The following is an 8,952-nucleotide window of genomic DNA, read 5'->3' as shown; positions in this document are numbered from 1 at the left end:
AGCTCCATGCATGTGGCTGCCCCGGAAATCCTTCCGGTGGGACAAGGTGTAGAGGTCAAGACAGTGGTACTGATCATTGTGTCTCAGTGGACACCCAGGCTAATGTGTGTGCTTATGTCTTAGTTTGCAAAGAAAAAGTTTGAAAAGTAAAAAATAAATAAATATTAAAAAATTAAATGGAATATGACTTGTAGAATAAGAATAAAAAGAGCGTATTTTATACAGTTTTACAATGTGTGTTTTAAGCTAAGTGCTATTACAAAAAAGTCACAAAGTTAATAAAAAGTAAAAGGTTTGCCAGGTAAAAAGTTTCAGTAAGCTAAGGATAATTTCTTATTGAAGAAAGAAAAATATTTTTTAATGCATTTAATATAGCCTAAGTGTACAAAGTTGATAAAGTCTGTAGCCGTGTACAGGAATGTCCTGCGCCCTCACGTTCACTCACCACCCACTCACTGACTCACTGAGAGCAATTTCCAGTCCTGCAAGCTCCATTCATGGTAAGTGCCCTAGACAGGTTACCTTTTTTTGCATTTTATACAGTATTTTTACTGTGCCTTTTCTATGTTTAGAGACACAAATACTTACCACTGTGTTACAGCTGTCTTCAGTACTCAGTACAGGACCATGCCGTATTTGTTTGTAGCCTGGGAGTGACAAGCTATACCACACACTTATGGCCTAGGCTTGTGGTAGGATACACCATCTGGGTTTGTGTAAGCACATTCTGTGATGCTCACACAATGACAAAATCACCTAATGACGCATTTCTCAGAACAAATCCCCATCATTAAGCAACATATGACTGTATTTGTATTCAGATAGAACCGATATCTGGATGTACGGTTTGAAATTGTTTAAAAGGCTCATTTCTAGCTTGGGCAACATGGGGAGACCCCATCTGTACAAAAGTCAAAATTAAACATTAGCCCAGCATGGTCGCACAAATGTAAGGTCCCAGCTACTCAGGAGACTGAGACAGGGGGATCAATGGGCCCAGGAGGTCAAGGCTGCAGTGAGCTATGATCATGCCACTGGCACCCCAGCCTGGGCGACAGAGTGAGACCCTGTCCTCCCCCACCCCCGCCGAAAAAAGACTCTCTTTTAGAAAGTGAAGTGGAGGTTAAAGAAGACTCTCATTAGGCCGGGTGCGGTGGCCCACGCCAGTACTCCCAGCACTTTGGGAGGCTGAGGCGGGCGGATCACCTGAAGTCAGGAGTTCAAGACCAGCCTGACCAACATGGAGAAAACCTGTCTCTACTAAAAATACAAAAAAAAAAATTAGCTGGGCAAGGTGGTGGGTGCCAGTAATCCCAGCTAGTCGGGAGGCTGAGGCAGGAGAATCACTTGAACCCGGGAGGCAGAGGTTATAGTGAGCCAAGATCCCACCATTGTACTCCGGCCTGGGCAACAGAGCAAAACTCCATCTCAAAATAATAATAATAATAGTAATAATAATAATTTCACATTGGTAGATGTATTGCTTTGTTATAATTAAACAATGAGTTGTGACATAAGTGCTGACTGTGTATCTTTGTGTGTTGGTGTGTCTGTCATAATATGTTTTTTTTTTTTTGAGATGGAGTCTTGCTCTGTTGCCCAGGCTGGAGTGCAGTGGCGCAATCTGGGCTCACTGCAAGCTCCGCCTCCCAAGTTCACACCATTCTCCTGCCTTAGCCTCCCGAGTAGCTGGGACTGCAGACGCCCGCCACCGCGCCCGGCTAGTTTTTGTATTTGTAGTAGAGACGGGGTTTCACTATGTTGGCCAGGATGGTCTTGATCTCCTGACCTCATGATCCGCCCGCCTCAGCCTGCCAAAGTGCTGAGATTACAGGCGTGAGCCACTGCACCCGGCCTGTCATAATTTATAAATGTTCTAAGAGCAACGAGTGTGTTCTTCAGATTTTTCTAATCCTTGAGGCACTCCCTATGGCTTCTTTATTTACCAAACCAACCTAGAAGTGCAGACCTCTGAGCTGAGTTCCTCAATGCAGAAACCTACTCACCATTTTTCCTTGTCTGCTGCCAGGCAACACTGAAAGAATGCAGGAGCACAGACGTAGCCAGAGGGCCTCAGTCAGATCTCGAAATGCCGTGTACCCTCTTGGACGCACACAGGTGCTACTGCCAGGTGTAAGGAAATCCAAGTGCCTCTCTCAGGCTTGGCCCATTCCTTATAAATGCAGTGGCCCACAGTATTTATTCATATGGGTTTACTGCATTTACACGGTGTTGCAGCTCTGCTGAGGGAAGACTGGAGACGGACCCTGATAGCAGCCTGGGTTCATCGGCATCTCACACCGCTGGGGAAACTTCAGAGCCACAGGGATCACTAGCACGTCCACTGAGACAGAGCCGTGCACCACATCAAATTGCCCCATTTCCCGTCAGGTCCCGAGAGAAAATGAGAACCATGAGAATTTGTCCCTTGATATAAAAAGAATTTACTACCTCACGTAAGTAAAATTAGGGAACTCAATCCACTGTTGTTCTAAAAACATAAATACCAATGAGCCATTTGCTCCCCTCCCCTGTTCCCAAGAATCATTATATGGCTAAGAAAACAGCTGAGGCATAATTGGTCCCATCCTACCTAGAACAGAATCATGCACTTGTTTTTTTTTTTCTCCTTATATCTGCTGAAAATAGGGCCAAAATATTTTGACATCTTCTTTTTACTAATATTTTTATGTATGAAAGAAAGAACCCATTGTCCTAGATAGTGAAAAAAAATCATATAAAGTGTATTATTACATACATTAAAGAGCCACGGGGTGGCCTGTTTTTTTTTTTTTTTTTTAATTTATTTATTTTGAGATGGAGTTTCGCTCTTTCGCCCAGGCTGGAGTGAAGTGCTGCTATCTCTGCTTGCAACCTCCACCCCCCCAGGTTCAAGCAATTCTCCTGCCTCAGTCTCCCTAGTATCTGGGATTACAGGCACCAGCCACCATGCCTGGCTAATTTTTGTATTTTTAGTAGAGATGAGGTTTCACCATGGGGGCCAGGCTGGTCTCAAACTCCTGACATCAGGTGATCCATCCTTGTTGGCCTCCCAAAGTGCTGGGATTATAGATGTGAGCCACTGCGCCCAGCCTTATTTTTACTTTTTGATTTGAAAGGAAGATGTTAGCATACATAGGTTTATACTTTAGTTTCAAAAACTAATAAGGAAATTGAGCAAGTATCATTACTTAGATTGTGTATATGTAACTATGTTTGAAGGCTCTTGTAAAGACAAAAATGACATCACAATGCTGAATTTTTAAAATAAAATAAATAAATATACAGCTATAGCCAAGCAATGTCAGAAAAAAATCAGACTTAGAGTCAATTAACTAAGAAACTTATCAATTTGACTGGGTCCTTTTGGGTAGATGTAGTCAGAGAATTAGAGAGTAAAGAGACTATTCTACATAAGTGAATGTGTAGAATTCATAGAATATGTGTGGTACACATACGCAGGCATCCTTTCTTCTTCCCTGTGTAATAGAAAAGCAGACCACGGAGGGCCCCAGCAGCACAGAGAAAGCGTGCACCAAGGAGTCGGTGCTTGCAGGGCAGTCAGGCTGAATAGATTCCAGTGTTCCCAGTTCTCAGCCCTCTGGGGTTCTAGGGGTGGCAGTCACCAGTCTAAGTGCTTTCCATTACTTCCGCTGGCTAAGGAGGTTATTTTACTTCCCACTCCTGATTGCTCCGTATATCCCCTCCTCCCAGTCCTCTTCACTCAGGGCCTTCTCAACATGCTAGAAAAATTTGTTTAAGGCCAGGCACAGTCGCTCACACCTGTAATCCCAGCACTTTGGGAGGCTGAGGCGGGCGGATCACCTGAGGTCAGGAGTTCAAGACCACCAGCCTGGCCAACATGGCAAAACCCCGTCTCTACTAAAAACACAAAAATTAGCTGGGTGTGGTGGTGACTGCCTGTAATCCCAGCTACTTGGGAGGCTGAAGCAGAAGAATCTCTTGAAGCTGGGAGGTATAGGTTGCAGTGAGCCGAGATCATGCCACTGCACTCCAGCCGGGGCAACAGTGAGACTCCATCTCAGAAAAAAAAAAAAAGTTTATTAAATTGATAAACCAGTCACCTGATTTGGAGGAGGGGGACATGGGGATATATTACCCTGTTCTCACACTGCTATAAATATCCGAAACCGGGAAATTTATGAAGAAAAGAGGTTTAGTTGGCTCACGGTTCCGCAGGCTGTGCCAGAAGCAAGGCAGCGTCTGCTTCCAGGAGGCCTCAGGGAGCTTTTACTCACGGCAGAAGGCAAAGCAGGAACTGGTGCCTTACATGGCAAAAGCAGGGGCAAGAGAAAGTTGGGGGGCCACACACTTTTAAACATCCAGATTTCACAACAACTCATCCAAGGGAGATGGTGTTAAACCATGAGAAACTGCCCCCATGATCCAATCACCTCCCACCAGCCCACCTTCAACACTGGGGACTATAACTGAGCATGAGATTTGGGTGGGGACACAAAGCCAAACCATATCAGAGAGTTACTGAGCAGATCAGTTCTTAGAATAAATTACCCAGTCTTCTGGATATATAGACAGAGTTCTGGAGGGTTATAGCTTAGAAAAGGCTAGAAGCTCATGTTGGGGACTTTCTCTTTTAGGTTTCTCTTTTTCAAGAGACAGGGTCTCACTCTGTCACTCAGGCCGGAGTGCAGTGGTGTGATCCTGGCTCACTGCAGAGTTGAAATCCTGGGCTCAAGTCCCTCCCAAGTGGCTGGGACTATAGGTTTGCACCACCATATCTGGCTAATTTATATTTTTTTGTAGAGACCAGGTCTTGCTTTGCTGCCCAGCTGGTCTCAAACTTCTGGTCTCAAGCAATCCTCCCACCTCAGTCCCCAAAGTGTTGGGATTACAGGCAGGAGCCACTGTGCTCTACCAGTGTTGACGTTCAAATTTTTACAGAGAAGAAAAGAATTTCACTGGTAATTGTCAGAGCAGTCATTAAGGATATGTCAGAAAGAAAAAAATTATGATTTGAGATAGAAAAAAAGCCCAATGTATAGAACAGAGAAATGCACAGTAATAGGGAAGTGATGAGGAGAGCAGACCCAAGACACCCCATTTCTAGACGGCGTGGATGCACCATATTGTTTAGGTAAAGAAAGGTACATAAACATGAAAGTCAATTAAAAAAAAAAAAAAAAAAGCTTCTAGTCTACGTAAGTTTATAGAAAGTTCCTCACATTTTTAGTGACGATATCATTTTGCGAGGTGGCTTATGGAGTATGAGACAAAGCATAATGCAAAGGTGTCACTGCGATGTCACGGGGAATCAAAACCACAGGGGGTTCAATGGGACTAGGCCTGGACATGCCAAGTTATCAGGTCACGAAATCCATCATGTTTACAAACTTAGTCTTCTGCTCAATTTTTCTCTATCCCCAAAATTTTACTAATTTAGCACTTGGAATTAAACTTTATTGGCCAATTGTTATTGTTATATCAGTATACTACGTTACATTTCACACAACACTTTCAGGTCCATCCATTTTGCTCTTCAGATAGTCAATCATTTATTTATTCAAAAAATACAGATTGATAACAAACCAGCATTGGAGGTGCTTGAGAAACACTGAACATATCATTGTCAAGAGACAAAGATACCACCCCTTGTGGTGTTTACATTTAGCACAAAAAGGCAAAACATAAATAAATAAATAAAATAAGCCTAATAAATAAGAGAACAATATAGTACACTAGATGACACGTACTCTATGGGGAACAAAGAGCCCCCACTGAGCCCAGCAAGGGCAACTGGAAAGGTGAGCTCCGGATGGGCTCTGGGGTGAGTAGGGTTATACGGCATCACTGAGAAGCTGGATCTCAGAAGACTCAAAGGAAGAAAGGGAATAATGAGTCAAGGGGACATCAGGGAAAAGGGAATTTCAAGCAGAAGCCACAGCGGGGGAAACACCCTATGATGGGAAGCGCCTGCTTTGGTGGAAACCCAGCCATGAGGCCAGGGCAGCTGGAGCAGAATGCAAAGGGAAGTGGGGGAGGAAGAGAGAATCAGAGGAGGGATGGGGGTTCAGAACCTCTAGGGCCTGGGGGTTCACTGTGAGGATTCTGACTTTCACTTGTCATTGTGACGGTATCACCATCTAGGTCACTGTGATGCCAACATATCCTTGGGTGCTAAAAGGATCAGCCCAGCTACTGTAGAGAGAATGGGAGCGGAAGAGCCTAGAGCCCAAGCAGGACCACTGGTGAGGAAACGAAAGTCATACTCCAGGGTGGCAGGATGGAGTTCCGACCATGGTTACAGCAGCAGGGTGGCCAAGACACCTGAACCCCAGACATATTCTGAAGGTAGGACCAACAGGGCTTGATGGACTGGATGTGGGCTGGAGAAATCCAGAAAGCACTCAGTTGGATGCCTGGCCTAAGCAATCAAAAGAATGGAGTTGTCATCCAGTGACAGGGAGAAGCCTGTGGTTTTTGTTGTTGCAGTTAGGGAGAGACTTGGGGAGAAATTTGTGGTTAAGTTTTAGGCAAATTGAGTTTAAAATGTCTATTTTAATGTCAAGCGGACAGCTGAATATAAAAGACGCATTCAGAGGAAAGGAGAGGGAAAGCCAGGAAATGGGTATGGAGGTAGAGGATTTTGCTGGTAATGAAACAAAGTTCCAGAGGAAATAGTGGAAGCCTTTCAGGAGTTGGAAAGAGAAAGAGGTCATTACAGGAGACACACAACTCTGTGAACCTAAGAATGCAAGAGATGAAGACTCACATCCGTCTACTGACTGACATAACCATAATAGAATGCACAGTGAGACAGCATTCAGCAGAGACAGTCAGACCAGAGTACTGGGCTACAAGGTGGGAAATGGATACTCCTGGGCCTCTCGTTCCACTCTATGGAGAGAGTAGAAGACATGTGGAGGTGTTCTCCCTCCCACTCAGGGCTTCCCCATCTCAGTGAATGGGTGGTTCCCCACGGAAGGGGTATCTCAGGCCACCCTCCTGATCCCTGGGGGAAGGGATGCTGTGGCTGAGCTGAAGGCCACCTTCCCTACACAGACCTTGCACGAGGGAGGGCTAGAGCACACTGGCCCGCGGAACACCAAGAGGAGGGACATGAGGATGCATTATTCCCTCTGTTTGCAAATCTAACACAGAGAGTAGAAGTGTTCGCTCATGATCAAACAATTTAAAAAGTCTAGGAAGAAGGCTACATTAATAATATGATTGGAAGGTAAGTTAAAGATGTCAGTCGAAAAAATCTCCCTGGAAGAGAAAAACATCTTGAACTTCAAATTGAGGAGAAAAATTAAACCTTCTGCAGATTATTGTCAGATAATGTTAAATAATTTGCCATTAATTAATATTTGGTTACCATTTAAACATTTTAGCATTTGTGTAACAATTAATTATTATTATTATTATTATTATTATTATTATTATTTTGAGACCAAGTCTCGCTCTTCGCCCAGACTGGAGTGCAGTGGCGCCATCTCAGCTCACTGCAAGCTCTGCCTCCTGGGTTCACACCGTTCTCCTGCCTGAGCCTCCCGAGTAGCTGGGACTACAGGTGCCCGCACCACACCCAGCTAATTTTTTGTATTTTTAGGAGAGACAGGGTTTCACCATGTTAGCCGGGATGGTCTCGATCTCCTGACCTCGTGATCCACCCACCTTGGCCTCCCAAAGTGCTGGGATTACAGGCGTGAGCCACCGTGCCCGGCCATAACAATTATTTAGAAGACAGTGATACAAAGAGGGCAGCAAGGTTGATGACTTTTAAAACTTCTGTTGGAAAGGTATAGAATATACTTTAAAAATAATTTAAATATTATCATCATTTCATCATTATTATAACGTATTTAAATGGAAAAGCTGAATTCAAACCAGCAATATCAAATATGACCTTAAATATTTACCATAACACTGCGAGGCCAGTACAATTGTTCCATGGATGGGAACCATAACAAGCAGCTAAAAGGGAGAGAGAAGTGTTGTTTGAGGTCTTTTTTTTTTTTTTTGAGACAGTCTCACACTGGGCTGGAGTACAGTGGTGTGATCTCGGCTCACTGCAACCTCTGCCTCCAGGGTTCAAGCAATTCTCCTGTCTCAGCCTCCCGAATAGCTGGGATTACAGGCTCCTGCCACCACACCCAACTAATTTTTTTTTTTTTTTTTTTTTTTTAAGTAGAGACAGAGTTTTACCTATTGGCCAGGCTGGTCTGGAACTCCTGAGCTTGTGATCCACCCACCTCAGCCTCCCAAAGTGCCGGGATTACAGGCATGAGTCACTGTGCCCAGCCTTGAGGTCTTATAACTAATAAATATCTACGTTAAAGAACGAGTTGAATGAAAATTCTGATAAATTCCTAAAGGGTATCCAAAGAAAAGGAAAAAGTCTAGCAGTCAGTGATATTAGATTCAGAGGAATGAGCTTTGTAATTCTTTTTTTTTTTTTTTTTTTTTTTTTTTGAGACGGCGTCTTGCTCTGTCGCCCAGGCTGGAGTGCAGTGGCCAGATCTCAGCTCACTGCAAGCTCCGCCTCCCGGGTTCACGCCATTCTCCTGCCTCAGCCTCCCGGGTAGCTGGGACTACAGGCACCCGCCACCTCGCCCGGCTAGTTTTTTGTATTTTTTAGTAGAGACGGGGTTTCACCGTGTTAGCCAGGATGGTCTCGATCTCCTGACCTCGTGATCCGCCCGTCTCGGCCTCCCAAAGTGCTGGGATGACAGGAGCTTTGTAATTCTTAAAAATTAGTCCCAGAATAAAAAGGATTTTAAAAGTAATTGAGTAAAGTCATAGGAAATGTGACTGTATAAAGGAATGGCTCGAACTGTATTAATCTAGAAGGAAGCAACAGGTTCAACAATAAGAGGTAAGAAACAAAAAATAAGGAACAAGAGAGAGACAGAGAGAGAGTGACAGGGAAAGAGAGATAGAGGATGAAGGAGAGAATGAGAAGGAAAATCA

The sequence above is a fragment of the Rhinopithecus roxellana genome, chromosome 8 (assembly GCF_007565055.1).
Source record: "Rhinopithecus roxellana isolate Shanxi Qingling chromosome 8, ASM756505v1, whole genome shotgun sequence".
NCBI classification, from domain to species: Eukaryota; Metazoa; Chordata; class Mammalia; order Primates; family Cercopithecidae; genus Rhinopithecus; species Rhinopithecus roxellana.
This window is presented reverse-complemented; position numbering follows the sequence as displayed.